This window comes from Brachyhypopomus gauderio, unplaced genomic scaffold, assembly GCF_052324685.1.
Source record: "Brachyhypopomus gauderio isolate BG-103 unplaced genomic scaffold, BGAUD_0.2 sc216, whole genome shotgun sequence".
In the NCBI taxonomy this organism is placed as follows: Eukaryota; Metazoa; Chordata; class Actinopteri; order Gymnotiformes; family Hypopomidae; genus Brachyhypopomus; species Brachyhypopomus gauderio.
In genome coordinates, this window is record NW_027507037.1 from 100849 (window position 1) to 117676 (window position 16828).

Sequence of the window (16828 nt, forward strand, 5' to 3'; positions counted from 1 at the left end):
TTCAGCCCTGCTCATGTACCAAGTTGAGAATGCTGCTTTGGAGGACTCCAGACTTGAAAATTGCAAAAAAGATATTACCACAGGGTAGCGTGGCCGAGCGGTCTAAGGCGCTGGATTAAGGCTCCAGTCTCTGCGGAGGCGTGGGTTCGAATCCCACCGCTGCCAAGCAGTGTTTTTAGGAGATGGCAGAAGAATTCTTATACCTAATCACTCTCAACAACGGTGCCTGACCCAAGGCTGAAGAGCAGTTATTCGCATGATGGTAGCAGAGAGCCATGCTACGATGCCATTTGCAAATGCTCATACCTGGCTTTGTTCTTAGGCGACATTGAAGACCCTGCAGTGTTTTGATAACAGGCAGGAAATGATGCATCTTTCCTCTTCTGACAGAAGACAAATTCAGCTTCTTCTACAAGAATGTCAGCAAATACAGTCTTCCTGTGGTAGCGTGTCTGAGTGGTCTAAGGCACTGGATTTAGGCTCCAGTCTCTGAGAAGGCATGGGATCGAATGCTGCCAGCTGGTAACTTTACAATGATTCTTGCCTTTGTGTTCTCTTGAAAACCCTCTCTTCCAGTACAGATGACGGGAAACAATTTGAAAAAGACATTGGAACCCTTCTTCTTTTTCAGAGTTACATATAACTTAGCATTTTTTACTTTGAAAGTTAGGCAAGCATTGTTCCTCACAAGTTCAGCCCTGCTCATGTACCAAGTTGAGAATGCTGCTTTGGAGGACTCCAGACTTGAAAATTGCAAAAAAGATATTACCAAAGGGTAGCGTGGCCGAGCGGTCTAAGGCGCTGGATTAAGGCTCCAGTCTCTGCGGAGGCGTGGGTTCGAATCCCACCGCTGCCAAGCATTGTTTTTAGGAGATGGCAGAACAATTCTTATACCTAATCACTCTCAACAACGGTGCCTGACCCAAGGCTGAAGAGCAGTTATTCGCATGATGGTAGCAGAGAGCCATGCTACGATGCCATTTGCAAATGCTCATACCTGGCTTTGTTCTTAGGCGACATTGAAGACCCTGCAGTGTTTTGATAACAGGCAGGAAATGATGCATCTTTCCTCTTCTGACAGAAGACAAATTCAGCTTCTTCTACAAGAATGTCAGCAAATACAGTCTTCCTGTGGTAGCGTGTCTGAGTGGTCTAAGGCACTGGATTTAGGCTCCAGTCTCTGAGAAGGCATGGGATCGAATGCTGCCAGCTGGTAACTTTACAATGATTCTTGCCTTTGTGTTCTCTTGAAAACCCTCTCTTCCAGTACAGATGACGGGAAACAATTTGAAAAAGACATTGGAACCCTTCTTCTTTTTCAGAGTTACATATAACTTAGCATTTTTTACTTTGAAAGTTAGGCAAGCATTGTTCCTCACAAGTTCAGCCCTGCTCATGTACCAAGTTGAGAATGCTGCTTTGGAGGACTCCAGACTTGAAAATTGCAAAAAAGATATTACCAAAGGGTAGCGTGGCCGAGCGGTCTAAGGCGCTGGATTAAGGCTCCAGTCTCTGCGGAGGCGTGGGTTCGAATCCCACCGCTGCCAAGCATTGTTTTTAGGAGATGGCAGAAGAATTCTTATACCTAATCACTCTCAACAACGGTGCCTGACCCAAGGCTGAAGAGCAGTTATTCGCATGATGGTAGCAGAGAGCCATGCTACGATGCCATTTGCAAATGCTCATACCTGGCTTTGTTCTTAGGCGACATTGAAGACCCTGCAGTGTTTTGATAACAGGCAGGAAATGATGCATCTTTCCTCTTCTGACAGAAGACAAATTCAGCTTCTTCTACAAGAATGTCAGCAAATACAGTCTTCCTGTGGTAGCGTGTCTGAGTGGTCTAAGGCACTGGATTTAGGCTCCAGTCTCTGAGAAGGCATGGGATCGAATGCTGCCAGCTGGTAACTTTACAATGATTCTTGCCTTTGTGTTCTCTTGAAAACCCTCTCTTCCAGTACAGATGACGGGAAACAATTTGAAAAAGACATTGGAACCCTTCTTCTTTTTCAGAGTTACATATAGCTTAGCATTTTTTACTTTGAAAGTTAGGCAAGCATTGTTCCTCACAAGTTCAGCCCTGCTCATGTACCAAGTTGAGAATGCTGCTTTGGAGGACTCCAGACTTGAAAATTGCAAAAAAGATATTACCACAGGGTAGCGTGGCCGAGCGGTCTAAGGCGCTGGATTAAGGCTCCAGTCTCTGCGGAGGCGTGGGTTCGAATCCCACCGCTGCCAAGCAGTGTTTTTAGGAGATGGCAGAAGAATTCTTATACCTAATCACTCTCAACAACGGTGCCTGACCCAAGGCTGAAGAGCAGTTATTCGCATGATGGTAGCAGAGAGCCATGCTACGATGCCATTTGCAAATGCTCATACCTGGCTTTGTTCTTAGGCGACATTGAAGACCCTGCAGTGTTTTGATAACAGGCAGGAAATGATGCATCTTTCCTCTTCTGACAGAAGACAAATTCAGCTTCTTCTACAAGAATGTCAGCAAATACAGTCTTCCTGTGGTAGCGTGTCTGAGTGGTCTAAGGCACTGGATTTAGGCTCCAGTCTCTGAGAAGGCATGGGATCGAATGCTGCCAGCTGGTAACTTTACAATGATTCTTGCCTTTGTGTTCTCTTGAAAACCCTCTCTTCCAGTACAGATGACGGGAAACAATTTGAAAAAGACATTGGAACCCTTCTTCTTTTTCAGAGTTACATATAGCTTAGCATTTTTTACTTTGAAAGTTAGGCAAGCATTGTTCCTCACAAGTTCAGCCCTGCTCATGTACCAAGTTGAGAATGCTGCTTTGGAGGACTCCAGACTTGAAAATTGCAAAAAAGATATTACCACAGGGTAGCGTGGCCGAGCGGTCTAAGGCGCTGGATTAAGGCTCCAGTCTCTGCGGAGGCGTGGGTTCGAATCCCACCGCTGCCAAGCAGTGTTTTTAGGAGATGGCAGAAGAATTCTTATACCTAATCACTCTCAACAACGGTGCCTGACCCAAGGCTGAAGAGCAGTTATTCGCATGATGGTAGCAGAGAGCCATGCTACGATGCCATTTGCAAATGCTCATACCTGGCTTTGTTCTTAGGCGACATTGAAGACCCTGCAGTGTTTTGATAACAGGCAGGAAATGATGCATCTTTCCTCTTCTGACAGAAGACAAATTCAGCTTCTTCTACAAGAATGTCAGCAAATACAGTCTTCCTGTGGTAGCGTGTCTGAGTGGTCTAAGGCACTGGATTTAGGCTCCAGTCTCTGAGAAGGCATGGGATCGAATGCTGCCAGCTGGTAACTTTACAATGATTCTTGCCTTTGTGTTCTCTTGAAAACCCTCTCTTCCAGTACAGATGACGGGAAACAATTTGAAAAAGACATTGGAACCCTTCTTCTTTTTCAGAGTTACATATAGCTTAGCATTTTTTACTTTGAAAGTTAGGCAAGCATTGTTCCTCACAAGTTCAGCCCTGCTCATGTACCAAGTTGAGAATGCTGCTTTGGAGGACTCCAGACTTGAAAATTGCAAAAAAGAGATTACCACAGGGTAGCGTGGCCGAGCGGTCTAAGGCGCTGGATTAAGGCTCCAGTCTCTGCGGAGGCGTGGGTTCGAATCCCACCGCTGCCAAGCAGTTTTTTTGGAGATGGCAGAAGAATTCTTATACCTAATCACTCTCAACAACGGTGCCTGACCCAAGGCTGAAGAGCAGTTATTCGCATGATGGTAGCAGAGAGCCATGCTACGATGCCATTTGCAAATGCTCATACCTGGCTTTGTTCTTAGGCGACATTGAAGACCCTGCAGTGTTTTGATAACAGGCAGGAAATGATGCATCTTTCCTCTTCTGACAGAAGACAAATTCAGCTTCTTCTACAAGAATGTCAGCAAATACAGTCTTCCTGTGGTAGCGTGTCTGAGTGGTCTAAGGCACTGGATTTAGGCTCCAGTCTCTGAGAAGGCATGGGATCGAATGCTGCCAGCTGGTAACTTTACAATGATTCTTGCCTTTGTGTTCTCTTGAAAACCCTCTCTTCCAGTACAGATGACGGGAAACAATTTGAAAAAGACATTGGAACCCTTCTTCTTTTTCAGAGTTACATATAGCTTAGCATTTTTTACTTTGAAAGTTAGGCAAGCATTGTTCCTCACAAGTTCAGCCCTGCTCATGTACCAAGTTGAGAATGCTGCTTTGGAGGACTCCAGACTTGAAAATTGCAAAAAAGATATTACCACAGGGTAGCGTGGCCGAGCGGTCTAAGGCGCTGGATTAAGGCTCCAGTCTCTGCGGAGGCGTGGGTTCGAATCCCACCGCTGCCAAGCAGTGTTTTTAGGAGATGGCAGAAGAATTCTTATACCTAATCACTCTCAACAACGGTGCCTGACCCAAGGCTGAAGAGCAGTTATTCGCATGATGGTAGCAGAGAGCCATGCTACGATGCCATTTGCAAATGCTCATACCTGGCTTTGTTCTTAGGCGACATTGAAGACCCTGCAGTGTTTTGATAACAGGCAGGAAATGATGCATCTTTCCTCTTCTGACAGAAGACAAATTCAGCTTCTTCTACAAGAATGTCAGCAAATACAGTCTTCCTGTGGTAGCGTGTCTGAGTGGTCTAAGGCACTGGATTTAGGCTCCAGTCTCTGAGAAGGCATGGGATCGAATGCTGCCAGCTGGTAACTTTACAATGATTCTTGCCTTTGTGTTCTCTTGAAAACCCTCTCTTCCAGTACAGATGACGGGAAACAATTTGAAAAAGACATTGGAACCCTTCTTCTTTTTCAGAGTTACATATAGCTTAGCATTTTTTACTTTGAAAGTTAGGCAAGCATTGTTCCTCACAAGTTCAGCCCTGCTCATGTACCAAGTTGAGAATGCTGCTTTGGAGGACTCCAGACTTGAAAATTGCAAAAAAGATATTACCACAGGGTAGCGTGGCCGAGCGGTCTAAGGCGCTGGATTAAGGCTCCAGTCTCTGCGGAGGCGTGGGTTCGAATCCCACCGCTGCCAAGCAGTGTTTTTAGGAGATGGCAGAAGAATTCTTATACCTAATCACTCTCAACAACGGTGCCTGACCCAAGGCTGAAGAGCAGTTATTCGCATGATGGTAGCAGAGAGCCATGCTACGATGCCATTTGCAAATGCTCATACCTGGCTTTGTTCTTAGGCGACATTGAAGACCCTGCAGTGTTTTGATAACAGGCAGGAAATGATGCATCTTTCCTCTTCTGACAGAAGACAAATTCAGCTTCTTCTACAAGAATGTCAGCAAATACAGTCTTCCTGTGGTAGCGTGTCTGAGTGGTCTAAGGCACTGGATTTAGGCTCCAGTCTCTGAGAAGGCATGGGATCGAATGCTGCCAGCTGGTAACTTTACAATGATTCTTGCCTTTGTGTTCTCTTGAAAACCCTCTCTTCCAGTACAGATGACGGGAAACAATTTGAAAAAGACATTGGAACCCTTCTTCTTTTTCAGAGTTACATATAGCTTAGCATTTTTTACTTTGAAAGTTAGGCAAGCATTGTTCCTCACAAGTTCAGCCCTGCTCATGTACCAAGTTGAGAATGCTGCTTTGGAGGACTCCAGACTTGAAAATTGCAAAAAAGAGATTACCACAGGGTAGCGTGGCCGAGCGGTCTAAGGCGCTGGATTAAGGCTCCAGTCTCTGCGGAGGCGTGGGTTCGAATCCCACCGCTGCCAAGCAGTTTTTTTGGAGATGGCAGAAGAATTCTTATACCTAATCACTCTCAACAACGGTGCCTGACCCAAGGCTGAAGAGCAGTTATTCGCATGATGGTAGCAGAGAGCCATGCTACGATGCCATTTGCAAATGCTCATACCTGGCTTTGTTCTTAGGCGACATTGAAGACCCTGCAGTGTTTTGATAACAGGCAGGAAATGATGCATCTTTCCTCTTCTGACAGAAGACAAATTCAGCTTCTTCTACAAGAATGTCAGCAAATACAGTCTTCCTGTGGTAGCGTGTCTGAGTGGTCTAAGGCACTGGATTTAGGCTCCAGTCTCTGAGAAGGCATGGGATCGAATGCTGCCAGCTGGTAACTTTACAATGATTCTTGCCTTTGTGTTCTCTTGAAAACCCTCTCTTCCAGTACAGATGACGGGAAACAATTTGAAAAAGACATTGGAACCCTTCTTCTTTTTCAGAGTTACATATAGCTTAGCATTTTTTACTTTGAAAGTTAGGCAAGCATTGTTCCTCACAAGTTCAGCCCTGCTCATGTACCAAGTTGAGAATGCTGCTTTGGAGGACTCCAGACTTGAAAATTGCAAAAAAGATATTACCAAAGGGTAGCGTGGCCGAGCGGTCTAAGGCGCTGGATTAAGGCTCCAGTCTCTGCGGAGGCGTGGGTTCGAATCCCACCGCTGCCAAGCATTGTTTTTAGGAGATGGCAGAAGAATTCTTATACCTAATCACTCTCAACAACAGTGCCTGACCCAAGGCTGAAGAGCAGTTATTCGCATGATGGTAGCAGAGAGCCATGCTACGATGCCATTTGCAAATGCTCATACCTGGCTTTGTTCTTAGGCGACATTGAAGACCCTGCGGTGTTTTGATAACAGGCAGGAAATGATGCATCTTTCCTCTTCTGACAGAAGACAAATTCAGCTTCTTCTACAAGAATGTCAGCAAATACAGTCTTCCTGTGGTAGCGTGTCTGAGTGGTCTAAGGCACTGGATTTAGGCTCCAGTCTCTGAGAAGGCATGGGATCGAATGCTGCCAGCTGGTAACTTTACAATGATTCTTGCCTTTGTGTTCTCTTGAAAACCCTCTCTTCCAGTACAGATGACGGGAAACAATTTGAAAAAGACATTGGAACCCTTCTTCTTTTTCAGAGTTACATATAACTTAGCATTTTTTACTTTGAAAGTTAGGCAAGCATTGTTCCTCACAAGTTCAGCCCTGCTCATGTACCAAGTTGAGAATGCTGCTTTGGAGGACTCCAGACTTGAAAATTGCAAAAAAGATATTACCAAAGGGTAGCGTGGCCGAGCGGTCTAAGGCGCTGGATTAAGGCTCCAGTCTCTGCGGAGGCGTGGGTTCGAATCCCACCGCTGCCAAGCATTGTTTTTAGGAGATGGCAGAAGAATTCTTATACCTAATCACTCTCAACAACGGTGCCTGACCCAAGGCTGAAGAGCAGTTATTCGCATGATGGTAGCAGAGAGCCATGCTACGATGCCATTTGCAAATGCTCATACCTGGCTTTGTTCTTAGGCGACATTGAAGACCCTGCGGTGTTTTGATAACAGGCAGGAAATGATGCATCTTTCCTCTTCTGACAGAAGACAAATTCAGCTTCTTCTACAAGAATGTCAGCAAATACAGTCTTCCTGTGGTAGCGTGTCTGAGTGGTCTAAGGCACTGGATTTAGGCTCCAGTCTCTGAGAAGGCATGGGATCGAATGCTGCCAGCTGGTAACTTTACAATGATTCTTGCCTTTGTGTTCTCTTGAAAACCCTCTCTTCCAGTACAGATGACGGGAAACAATTTGAAAAAGACATTGGAACCCTTCTTCTTTTTCAGAGTTACATATAGCTTAGCATTTTTTACTTTGAAAGTTAGGCAAGCATTGTTCCTCACAAGTTCAGCCCTGCTCATGTACCAAGTTGAGAATGCTGCTTTGGAGGACTCCAGACTTGAAAATTGCAAAAAAGATATTACCACAGGGTAGCGTGGCCGAGCGGTCTAAGGCGCTGGATTAAGGCTCCAGTCTCTGCGGAGGCGTGGGTTCGAATCCCACCGCTGCCAAGCAGTGTTTTTAGGAGATGGCAGAAGAATTCTTATACCTAATCACTCTCAACAACGGTGCCTGACCCAAGGCTGAAGAGCAGTTATTCGCATGATGGTAGCAGAGAGCCATGCTACGATGCCATTTGCAAATGCTCATACCTGGCTTTGTTCTTAGGCGACATTGAAGACCCTGCAGTGTTTTGATAACAGGCAGGAAATGATGCATCTTTCCTCTTCTGACAGAAGACAAATTCAGCTTCTTCTACAAGAATGTCAGCAAATACAGTCTTCCTGTGGTAGCGTGTCTGAGTGGTCTAAGGCACTGGATTTAGGCTCCAGTCTCTGAGAAGGCATGGGATCGAATGCTGCCAGCTGGTAACTTTACAATGATTCTTGCCTTTGTGTTCTCTTGAAAACCCTCTCTTCCAGTACAGATGACGGGAAACAATTTGAAAAAGACATTGGAACCCTTCTTCTTTTTCAGAGTTACATATAACTTAGCATTTTTTACTTTGAAAGTTAGGCAAGCATTGTTCCTCACAAGTTCAGCCCTGCTCATGTACCAAGTTGAGAATGCTGCTTTGGAGGACTCCAGACTTGAAAATTGCAAAAAAGATATTACCAAAGGGTAGCGTGGCCGAGCGGTCTAAGGCGCTGGATTAAGGCTCCAGTCTCTGCGGAGGCGTGGGTTCGAATCCCACCGCTGCCAAGCATTGTTTTTAGGAGATGGCAGAACAATTCTTATACCTAATCACTCTCAACAACGGTGCCTGACCCAAGGCTGAAGAGCAGTTATTCGCATGATGGTAGCAGAGAGCCATGCTACGATGCCATTTGCAAATGCTCATACCTGGCTTTGTTCTTAGGCGACATTGAAGACCCTGCAGTGTTTTGATAACAGGCAGGAAATGATGCATCTTTCCTCTTCTGACAGAAGACAAATTCAGCTTCTTCTACAAGAATGTCAGCAAATACAGTCTTCCTGTGGTAGCGTGTCTGAGTGGTCTAAGGCACTGGATTTAGGCTCCAGTCTCTGAGAAGGCATGGGATCGAATGCTGCCAGCTGGTAACTTTACAATGATTCTTGCCTTTGTGTTCTCTTGAAAACCCTCTCTTCCAGTACAGATGACGGGAAACAATTTGAAAAAGACATTGGAACCCTTCTTCTTTTTCAGAGTTACATATAACTTAGCATTTTTTACTTTGAAAGTTAGGCAAGCATTGTTCCTCACAAGTTCAGCCCTGCTCATGTACCAAGTTGAGAATGCTGCTTTGGAGGACTCCAGACTTGAAAATTGCAAAAAAGATATTACCAAAGGGTAGCGTGGCCGAGCGGTCTAAGGCGCTGGATTAAGGCTCCAGTCTCTGCGGAGGCGTGGGTTCGAATCCCACCGCTGCCAAGCATTGTTTTTAGGAGATGGCAGAAGAATTCTTATACCTAATCACTCTCAACAACGGTGCCTGACCCAAGGCTGAAGAGCAGTTATTCGCATGATGGTAGCAGAGAGCCATGCTACGATGCCATTTGCAAATGCTCATACCTGGCTTTGTTCTTAGGCGACATTGAAGACCCTGCAGTGTTTTGATAACAGGCAGGAAATGATGCATCTTTCCTCTTCTGACAGAAGACAAATTCAGCTTCTTCTACAAGAATGTCAGCAAATACAGTCTTCCTGTGGTAGCGTGTCTGAGTGGTCTAAGGCACTGGATTTAGGCTCCAGTCTCTGAGAAGGCATGGGATCGAATGCTGCCAGCTGGTAACTTTACAATGATTCTTGCCTTTGTGTTCTCTTGAAAACCCTCTCTTCCAGTACAGATGACGGGAAACAATTTGAAAAAGACATTGGAACCCTTCTTCTTTTTCAGAGTTACATATAGCTTAGCATTTTTTACTTTGAAAGTTAGGCAAGCATTGTTCCTCACAAGTTCAGCCCTGCTCATGTACCAAGTTGAGAATGCTGCTTTGGAGGACTCCAGACTTGAAAATTGCAAAAAAGATATTACCACAGGGTAGCGTGGCCGAGCGGTCTAAGGCGCTGGATTAAGGCTCCAGTCTCTGCGGAGGCGTGGGTTCGAATCCCACCGCTGCCAAGCAGTGTTTTTAGGAGATGGCAGAAGAATTCTTATACCTAATCACTCTCAACAACGGTGCCTGACCCAAGGCTGAAGAGCAGTTATTCGCATGATGGTAGCAGAGAGCCATGCCACGATGCCATTTGCAAATGCTCATACCTGGCTTTGTTCTTAGGTGACATTGAAGACCCTGCGGTGTTTTGATAACAGGCAGGAAATGATGCATCTTTCCTCTTCTGACAGAAGACAAATTCAGCTTCTTCTACAAGAATGTCAGCAAATACAGTCTTCCTGTGGTAGCGTGTCTGAGTGGTCTAAGGCACTGGATTTAGGCTCCAGTCTCTGAGAAGGCATGGGATCGAATGCTGCCAGCTGGTAACTTTACAATGATTCTTGCCTTTGTGTTCTCTTGAAAACCCTCTCTTCCAGTACAGATGACGGGAAACAATTTGAAAAAGACATTGGAACCCTTCTTCTTTTTCAGAGTTACATATAACTTAGCATTTTTTACTTTGAAAGTTAGGCAAGCATTGTTCCTCACAAGTTCAGCCCTGCTCATGTACCAAGTTGAGAATGCTGCTTTGGAGGACTCCAGACTTGAAAATTGCAAAAAAGATATTACCAAAGGGTAGCGTGGCCGAGCGGTCTAAGGCGCTGGATTAAGGCTCCAGTCTCTGCGGAGGCGTGGGTTCGAATCCCACCGCTGCCAAGCATTGTTTTTAGGAGATGGCAGAACAATTCTTATACCTAATCACTCTCAACAACGGTGCCTGACCCAAGGCTGAAGAGCAGTTATTCGCATGATGGTAGCAGAGAGCCATGCTACGATGCCATTTGCAAATGCTCATACCTGGCTTTGTTCTTAGGCGACATTGAAGACCCTGCAGTGTTTTGATAACAGGCAGGAAATGATGCATCTTTCCTCTTCTGACAGAAGACAAATTCAGCTTCTTCTACAAGAATGTCAGCAAATACAGTCTTCCTGTGGTAGCGTGTCTGAGTGGTCTAAGGCACTGGATTTAGGCTCCAGTCTCTGAGAAGGCATGGGATCGAATGCTGCCAGCTGGTAACTTTACAATGATTCTTGCCTTTGTGTTCTCTTGAAAACCCTCTCTTCCAGTACAGATGACGGGAAACAATTTGAAAAAGACATTGGAACCCTTCTTCTTTTTCAGAGTTACATATAGCTTAGCATTTTTTACTTTGAAAGTTAGGCAAGCATTGTTCCTCACAAGTTCAGCCCTGCTCATGTACCAAGTTGAGAATGCTGCTTTGGAGGACTCCAGACTTGAAAATTGCAAAAAAGATATTACCACAGGGTAGCGTGGCCGAGCGGTCTAAGGCGCTGGATTAAGGCTCCAGTCTCTGCGGAGGCGTGGGTTCGAATCCCACCGCTGCCAAGCAGTGTTTTTAGGAGATGGCAGAAGAATTCTTATACCTAATCACTCTCAACAACGGTGCCTGACCCAAGGCTGAAGAGCAGTTATTCGCATGATGGTAGCAGAGAGCCATGCCACGATGCCATTTGCAAATGCTCATACCTGGCTTTGTTCTTAGGTGACATTGAAGACCCTGCGGTGTTTTGATAACAGGCAGGAAATGATGCATCTTTCCTCTTCTGACAGAAGAAAAATTCACCTTCTTCCACAAGAATGTCAGCAAATGCAGTCTACCTGTGGTAGCGTGTCTGAGTGGTCTAAGGCACTGGATTTAGGCTCCAGTCTCTGAGAAGGCATGGGATCGAATGCTGCCAGCTGGTAACTTTACAATGATTCTTGCCTTTGTGTTCTCTTGAAAACCCTCTCTTCCAGTACAGATGACGGGAAACAATTTGAAAAAGACATTGGAACCCTTCTTCTTTTTCAGAGTTACATATAGCTTAGCATTTTTTACTTTGAAAGTTAGGCAAGCATTGTTCCTCACAAGTTCAGCCCTGCTCATGTACCAAGTTGAGAATGCTGCTTTGGAGGACTCCAGACTTGAAAATTGCAAAAAAGAGATTACCACAGGGTAGCGTGGCCGAGCGGTCTAAGGCGCTGGATTAAGGCTCCAGTCTCTGCGGAGGCGTGGGTTCGAATCCCACCGCTGCCAAGCAGTTTTTTTGGAGATGGCAGAAGAATTCTTATACCTAATCACTCTCAACAACGGTGCCTGACCCAAGGCTGAAGAGCAGTTATTCGCATGATGGTAGCAGAGAGCCATGCTACGATGCCATTTGCAAATGCTCATACCTGGCTTTGTTCTTAGGCGACATTGAAGACCCTGCAGTGTTTTGATAACAGGCAGGAAATGATGCATCTTTCCTCTTCTGACAGAAGACAAATTCAGCTTCTTCTACAAGAATGTCAGCAAATACAGTCTTCCTGTGGTAGCGTGTCTGAGTGGTCTAAGGCACTGGATTTAGGCTCCAGTCTCTGAGAAGGCATGGGATCGAATGCTGCCAGCTGGTAACTTTACAATGATTCTTGCCTTTGTGTTCTCTTGAAAACCCTCTCTTCCAGTACAGATGACGGGAAACAATTTGAAAAAGACATTGGAACCCTTCTTCTTTTTCAGAGTTACATATAACTTAGCATTTTTTACTTTGAAAGTTAGGCAAGCATTGTTCCTCACAAGTTCAGCCCTGCTCATGTACCAAGTTGAGAATGCTGCTTTGGAGGACTCCAGACTTGAAAATTGCAAAAAAGATATTACCAAAGGGTAGCGTGGCCGAGCGGTCTAAGGCGCTGGATTAAGGCTCCAGTCTCTGCGGAGGCGTGGGTTCGAATCCCACCGCTGCCAAGCATTGTTTTTAGGAGATGGCAGAAGAATTCTTATACCTAATCACTCTCAACAACGGTGCCTGACCCAAGGCTGAAGAGCAGTTATTCGCATGATGGTAGCAGAGAGCCATGCTACGATGCCATTTGCAAATGCTCATACCTGGCTTTGTTCTTAGGCGACATTGAAGACCCTGCAGTGTTTTGATAACAGGCAGGAAATGATGCATCTTTCCTCTTCTGACAGAAGACAAATTCAGCTTCTTCTACAAGAATGTCAGCAAATACAGTCTTCCTGTGGTAGCGTGTCTGAGTGGTCTAAGGCACTGGATTTAGGCTCCAGTCTCTGAGAAGGCATGAGATCGAATGCTGCCAGCTGGTAACTTTACAATGATTCTTGCCTTTGTGTTCTCTTGAAAACCCTCTCTTCCAGTACAGATGACGGGAAACAATTTGAAAAAGACATTGGAACCCTTCTTCTTTTTCAGAGTTACATATAGCTTAGCATTTTTTACTTTGAAAGTTAGGCAAGCATTGTTCCTCACAAGTTCAGCCCTGCTCATGTACCAAGTTGAGAATGCTGCTTTGGAGGACTCCAGACTTGAAAATTGCAAAAAAGATATTACCACAGGGTAGCGTGGCCGAGCGGTCTAAGGCGCTGGATTAAGGCTCCAGTCTCTGCGGAGGCGTGGGTTCGAATCCCACCGCTGCCAAGCAGTGTTTTTAGGAGATGGCAGAAGAATTCTTATACCTAATCACTCTCAACAACGGTGCCTGACCCAAGGCTGAAGAGCAGTTATTCGCATGATGGTAGCAGAGAGCCATGCTACGATGCCATTTGCAAATGCTCATACCTGGCTTTGTTCTTAGGCGACATTGAAGACCCTGCAGTGTTTTGATAACAGGCAGGAAATGATGCATCTTTCCTCTTCTGACAGAAGACAAATTCAGCTTCTTCTACAAGAATGTCAGCAAATACAGTCTTCCTGTGGTAGCGTGTCTGAGTGGTCTAAGGCACTGGATTTAGGCTCCAGTCTCTGAGAAGGCATGGGATCGAATGCTGCCAGCTGGTAACTTTACAATGATTCTTGCCTTTGTGTTCTCTTGAAAACCCTCTCTTCCAGTACAGATGACGGGAAACAATTTGAAAAAGACATTGGAACCCTTCTTCTTTTTCAGAGTTACATATAGCTTAGCATTTTTTACTTTGAAAGTTAGGCAAGCATTGTTCCTCACAAGTTCAGCCCTGCTCATGTACCAAGTTGAGAATGCTGCTTTGGAGGACTCCAGACTTGAAAATTGCAAAAAAGATATTACCACAGGGTAGCGTGGCCGAGCGGTCTAAGGCGCTGGATTTAGGCTCCAGTCTCTGCGGAGGCGTGGGTTCGAATCCCACCGCTGCCAAGCAGTGTTTTTAAGAGATGGCAGAAGAATTCTTATACCTAATCACTCTCAACAACGGTGCCTGACCCAAGGCTGAAGAGCAGTTATTCGCATGATGGTAGCAGAGAGCCATGCTACGATGCCATTTGCAAATGCTCATACCTGGCTTTGTTCTTAGGCGACATTGAAGACCCTGCAGTGTTTTGATAACAGGCAGGAAATGATGCATCTTTCCTCTTCTGACAGAAGACAAATTCAGCTTCTTCTACAAGAATGTCAGCAAATACAGTCTTCCTGTGGTAGCGTGTCTGAGTGGTCTAAGGCACTGGATTTAGGCTCCAGTCTCTGAGAAGGCATGGGATCGAATGCTGCCAGCTGGTAACTTTACAATGATTCTTGCCTTTGTGTTCTCTTGAAAACCCTCTCTTCCAGTACAGATGACGGGAAACAATTTGAAAAAGACATTGGAACCCTTCTTCTTTTTCAGAGTTACATATAGCTTAGCATTTTTTACTTTGAAAGTTAGGCAAGCATTGTTCCTCACAAGTTCAGCCCTGCTCATGTACCAAGTTGAGAATGCTGCTTTGGAGGACTCCAGACTTGAAAATTGCAATAAAGATATTACCAAAGGGTAGCGTGGCCGAGCGGTCTAAGGCGCTGGATTTAGGCTCCAGTCTCTGCGGAGGCGTGGGTTCGAATCCCACCGCTGCCAAGCAGTGTTTTTAGGAGATGGCAGAAGAATTCTTATACCTAATCACTCTCAACAATGGTGCCTGACCCAAGGCTGAAGAGCAGTCATTCGCATGATGGTAGCAGAGAGCCATGCCACGATGCCATTTGCAAATGCTCATACCTGGCTTTGTTCTTAGGCGACATTGAAGACCCTGCGGTGTTTTGATAACAGGCAGGAAATGATGCATCTTTCCTCTTCTGACAGAAGACAAATTCAGCTTCTTCTACAAGAATGTCAGCAAATACAGTCTTCCTGTGGTAGCGTGTCTGAGTGGTCTAAGGCACTGGATTTAGGCTCCAGTCTCTGAGAAGGCATGGGATCGAATGCTGCCAGCTGGTAACTTTACAATGATTCTTGCCTTTGTGTTCTCTTGAAAACCCTCTCTTCCAGTACAGATGACGGGAAACAATTTGAAAAAGACATTGGAACCCTTCTTCTTTTTCAGAGTTACATATAACTTAGCATTTTTTACTTTGAAAGTTAGGCAAGCATTGTTCCTCACAAGTTCAGCCCTGCTCATGTACCAAGTTGAGAATGCTGCTTTGGAGGACTCCAGACTTGAAAATTGCAAAAAAGATATTACCAAAGGGTAGCGTGGCCGAGCGGTCTAAGGCGCTGGATTAAGGCTCCAGTCTCTGCGGAGGCGTGGGTTCGAATCCCACCGCTGCCAAGCAGTTTTTTTTGGAGATGGCAGAAGAATTCTTATACCTAATCACTCTCAACAACGGTGCCTGACCCAAGGCTGAAGAGCAGTTATTCGCATGATGGTAGCAGAGAGCCATGCTACGATGCCATTTGCAAATGCTCATACCTGGCTTTGTTCTTAGGCGACATTGAAGACCCTGCAGTGTTTTGATAACAGGCAGGAAATGATGCATCTTTCCTCTTCTGACAGAAGACAAATTCAGCTTCTTCTACAAGAATGTCAGCAAATACAGTCTTCCTGTGGTAGCGTGTCTGAGTGGTCTAAGGCACTGGATTTAGGCTCCAGTCTCTGAGAAGGCATGGGATCGAATGCTGCCAGCTGGTAACTTTACAATGATTCTTGCCTTTGTGTTCTCTTGAAAACCCTCTCTTCCAGTACAGATGACGGGAAACAATTTGAAAAAGACATTGGAACCCTTCTTCTTTTTCAGAGTTACATATAGCTTAGCATTTTTTACTTTGAAAGTTAGGCAAGCATTGTTCCTCACAAGTTCAGCCCTGCTCATGTACCAAGTTGAGAATGCTGCTTTGGAGGACTCCAGACTTGAAAATTGCAATAAAGATATTACCAAAGGGTAGCGTGGCCGAGCGGTCTAAGGCGCTGGATTTAGGCTCCAGTCTCTGCGGAGGCGTGGGTTCGAATCCCACCGCTGCCAAGCAGTGTTTTTAGGAGATGGCAGAAGAATTCTTATACCTAATCACTCTCAACAATGGTGCCTGACCCAAGGCTGAAGAGCAGTCATTCGCATGATGGTAGCAGAGAGCCATGCCACGATGCCATTTGCAAATGCTCATACCTGGCTTTGTTCTTAGGTGACATTGAAGACCCTGCGGTGTTTTGATAACAGGCAGGAAATGATGCATCTTTCCTCTTCTGACAGAAGAAAAATTCACCTTCTTCCACAAGAATGTCAGCAAATGCAGTCTACCTGTGGTAGCGTGTCTGAGTGGTCTAAGGCACTGGATTTAGGCTCCAGTCTCTGAGAAGGCATGGGATCGAATGCTGCCAGCTGGTAACTTTACAATGATTCTTGCCTTTGTGTTCTCTTGAAAACCCTCTCTTCCAGTACAGATGACGGGAAACAATTTGAAAAAGACATTGGAACCCTTCTTCTTTTTCAGAGTTACATATAGCTTAGCATTTTTTACTTTGAAAGTTAGGCAAGCATTGTTCCTCACAAGTTCAGCCCTGCTCATGTACCAAGTTGAGAATGCTGCTTTGGAGGACTCCAGACTTGAAAATTGCAAAAAAGAGATTACCACAGGGTAGCGTGGCCGAGCGGTCTAAGGCGCTGGATTAAGGCTCCAGTCTCTGCGGAGGCGTGGGTTCGAATCCCACCGCTGCCAAGCAGTTTTTTTGGAGATGGCAGAAGAATTCTTATACCTAATCACTCTCAACAACGGTGCCTGACCCAAGGCTGAAGAGCAG

At 45.4% G+C, this 16828-nt stretch overlaps 25 non-coding genes across 25 annotated transcripts; all 25 read left to right on the forward strand.

The window, feature by feature from the left end:
• Positions 1-83: 83 nt before the first annotated feature.
• On the forward strand, positions 84-165 carry trnal-aag (transfer RNA leucine (anticodon AAG)). The gene has a single exon. It is a non-coding gene; the product is annotated as a tRNA-Leu (tRNA).
• Positions 166-774: 609 nt separating this feature from the next.
• On the forward strand, positions 775-856 carry trnal-aag (transfer RNA leucine (anticodon AAG)). The gene has a single exon. It is a non-coding gene; the product is annotated as a tRNA-Leu (tRNA).
• Positions 857-1465: 609 nt separating this feature from the next.
• Positions 1466-1547, forward strand: trnal-aag (transfer RNA leucine (anticodon AAG)). Its single transcript has one exon. It is a non-coding gene; the product is annotated as a tRNA-Leu (tRNA).
• Positions 1548-2156: 609 nt separating this feature from the next.
• Positions 2157-2238, forward strand: trnal-aag (transfer RNA leucine (anticodon AAG)). Its single transcript has one exon. It is a non-coding gene; the product is annotated as a tRNA-Leu (tRNA).
• Positions 2239-2847: 609 nt separating this feature from the next.
• On the forward strand, positions 2848-2929 carry trnal-aag (transfer RNA leucine (anticodon AAG)). Its single transcript has one exon. It is a non-coding gene; the product is annotated as a tRNA-Leu (tRNA).
• Positions 2930-3538: 609 nt separating this feature from the next.
• trnal-aag (transfer RNA leucine (anticodon AAG)) lies at positions 3539-3620 on the forward strand. Its single transcript has one exon. It is a non-coding gene; the product is annotated as a tRNA-Leu (tRNA).
• Positions 3621-4228: 608 nt separating this feature from the next.
• On the forward strand, positions 4229-4310 carry trnal-aag (transfer RNA leucine (anticodon AAG)). Its single transcript has one exon. It is a non-coding gene; the product is annotated as a tRNA-Leu (tRNA).
• Positions 4311-4919: 609 nt separating this feature from the next.
• Positions 4920-5001, forward strand: trnal-aag (transfer RNA leucine (anticodon AAG)). Its single transcript has one exon. It is a non-coding gene; the product is annotated as a tRNA-Leu (tRNA).
• Positions 5002-5610: 609 nt separating this feature from the next.
• trnal-aag (transfer RNA leucine (anticodon AAG)) lies at positions 5611-5692 on the forward strand. The gene has a single exon. It is a non-coding gene; the product is annotated as a tRNA-Leu (tRNA).
• A 608-nt stretch (positions 5693-6300) lies between these two features.
• trnal-aag (transfer RNA leucine (anticodon AAG)) lies at positions 6301-6382 on the forward strand. Its single transcript has one exon. It is a non-coding gene; the product is annotated as a tRNA-Leu (tRNA).
• Positions 6383-6991: 609 nt separating this feature from the next.
• On the forward strand, positions 6992-7073 carry trnal-aag (transfer RNA leucine (anticodon AAG)). Its single transcript has one exon. It is a non-coding gene; the product is annotated as a tRNA-Leu (tRNA).
• A 609-nt stretch (positions 7074-7682) lies between these two features.
• trnal-aag (transfer RNA leucine (anticodon AAG)) lies at positions 7683-7764 on the forward strand. The gene has a single exon. It is a non-coding gene; the product is annotated as a tRNA-Leu (tRNA).
• A 609-nt stretch (positions 7765-8373) lies between these two features.
• trnal-aag (transfer RNA leucine (anticodon AAG)) lies at positions 8374-8455 on the forward strand. The gene has a single exon. It is a non-coding gene; the product is annotated as a tRNA-Leu (tRNA).
• Positions 8456-9064: 609 nt separating this feature from the next.
• trnal-aag (transfer RNA leucine (anticodon AAG)) lies at positions 9065-9146 on the forward strand. Its single transcript has one exon. It is a non-coding gene; the product is annotated as a tRNA-Leu (tRNA).
• Positions 9147-9755: 609 nt separating this feature from the next.
• Positions 9756-9837, forward strand: trnal-aag (transfer RNA leucine (anticodon AAG)). Its single transcript has one exon. It is a non-coding gene; the product is annotated as a tRNA-Leu (tRNA).
• A 609-nt stretch (positions 9838-10446) lies between these two features.
• On the forward strand, positions 10447-10528 carry trnal-aag (transfer RNA leucine (anticodon AAG)). Its single transcript has one exon. It is a non-coding gene; the product is annotated as a tRNA-Leu (tRNA).
• Positions 10529-11137: 609 nt separating this feature from the next.
• trnal-aag (transfer RNA leucine (anticodon AAG)) lies at positions 11138-11219 on the forward strand. Its single transcript has one exon. It is a non-coding gene; the product is annotated as a tRNA-Leu (tRNA).
• Positions 11220-11828: 609 nt separating this feature from the next.
• trnal-aag (transfer RNA leucine (anticodon AAG)) lies at positions 11829-11910 on the forward strand. Its single transcript has one exon. It is a non-coding gene; the product is annotated as a tRNA-Leu (tRNA).
• A 608-nt stretch (positions 11911-12518) lies between these two features.
• trnal-aag (transfer RNA leucine (anticodon AAG)) lies at positions 12519-12600 on the forward strand. The gene has a single exon. It is a non-coding gene; the product is annotated as a tRNA-Leu (tRNA).
• A 609-nt stretch (positions 12601-13209) lies between these two features.
• On the forward strand, positions 13210-13291 carry trnal-aag (transfer RNA leucine (anticodon AAG)). Its single transcript has one exon. It is a non-coding gene; the product is annotated as a tRNA-Leu (tRNA).
• Positions 13292-13900: 609 nt separating this feature from the next.
• On the forward strand, positions 13901-13982 carry trnal-uag (transfer RNA leucine (anticodon UAG)). Its single transcript has one exon. It is a non-coding gene; the product is annotated as a tRNA-Leu (tRNA).
• Positions 13983-14591: 609 nt separating this feature from the next.
• trnal-uag (transfer RNA leucine (anticodon UAG)) lies at positions 14592-14673 on the forward strand. The gene has a single exon. It is a non-coding gene; the product is annotated as a tRNA-Leu (tRNA).
• Positions 14674-15282: 609 nt separating this feature from the next.
• Positions 15283-15364, forward strand: trnal-aag (transfer RNA leucine (anticodon AAG)). Its single transcript has one exon. It is a non-coding gene; the product is annotated as a tRNA-Leu (tRNA).
• A 609-nt stretch (positions 15365-15973) lies between these two features.
• On the forward strand, positions 15974-16055 carry trnal-uag (transfer RNA leucine (anticodon UAG)). The gene has a single exon. It is a non-coding gene; the product is annotated as a tRNA-Leu (tRNA).
• Positions 16056-16664: 609 nt separating this feature from the next.
• On the forward strand, positions 16665-16746 carry trnal-aag (transfer RNA leucine (anticodon AAG)). Its single transcript has one exon. It is a non-coding gene; the product is annotated as a tRNA-Leu (tRNA).
• Positions 16747-16828: the final 82 nt, after the last annotated feature.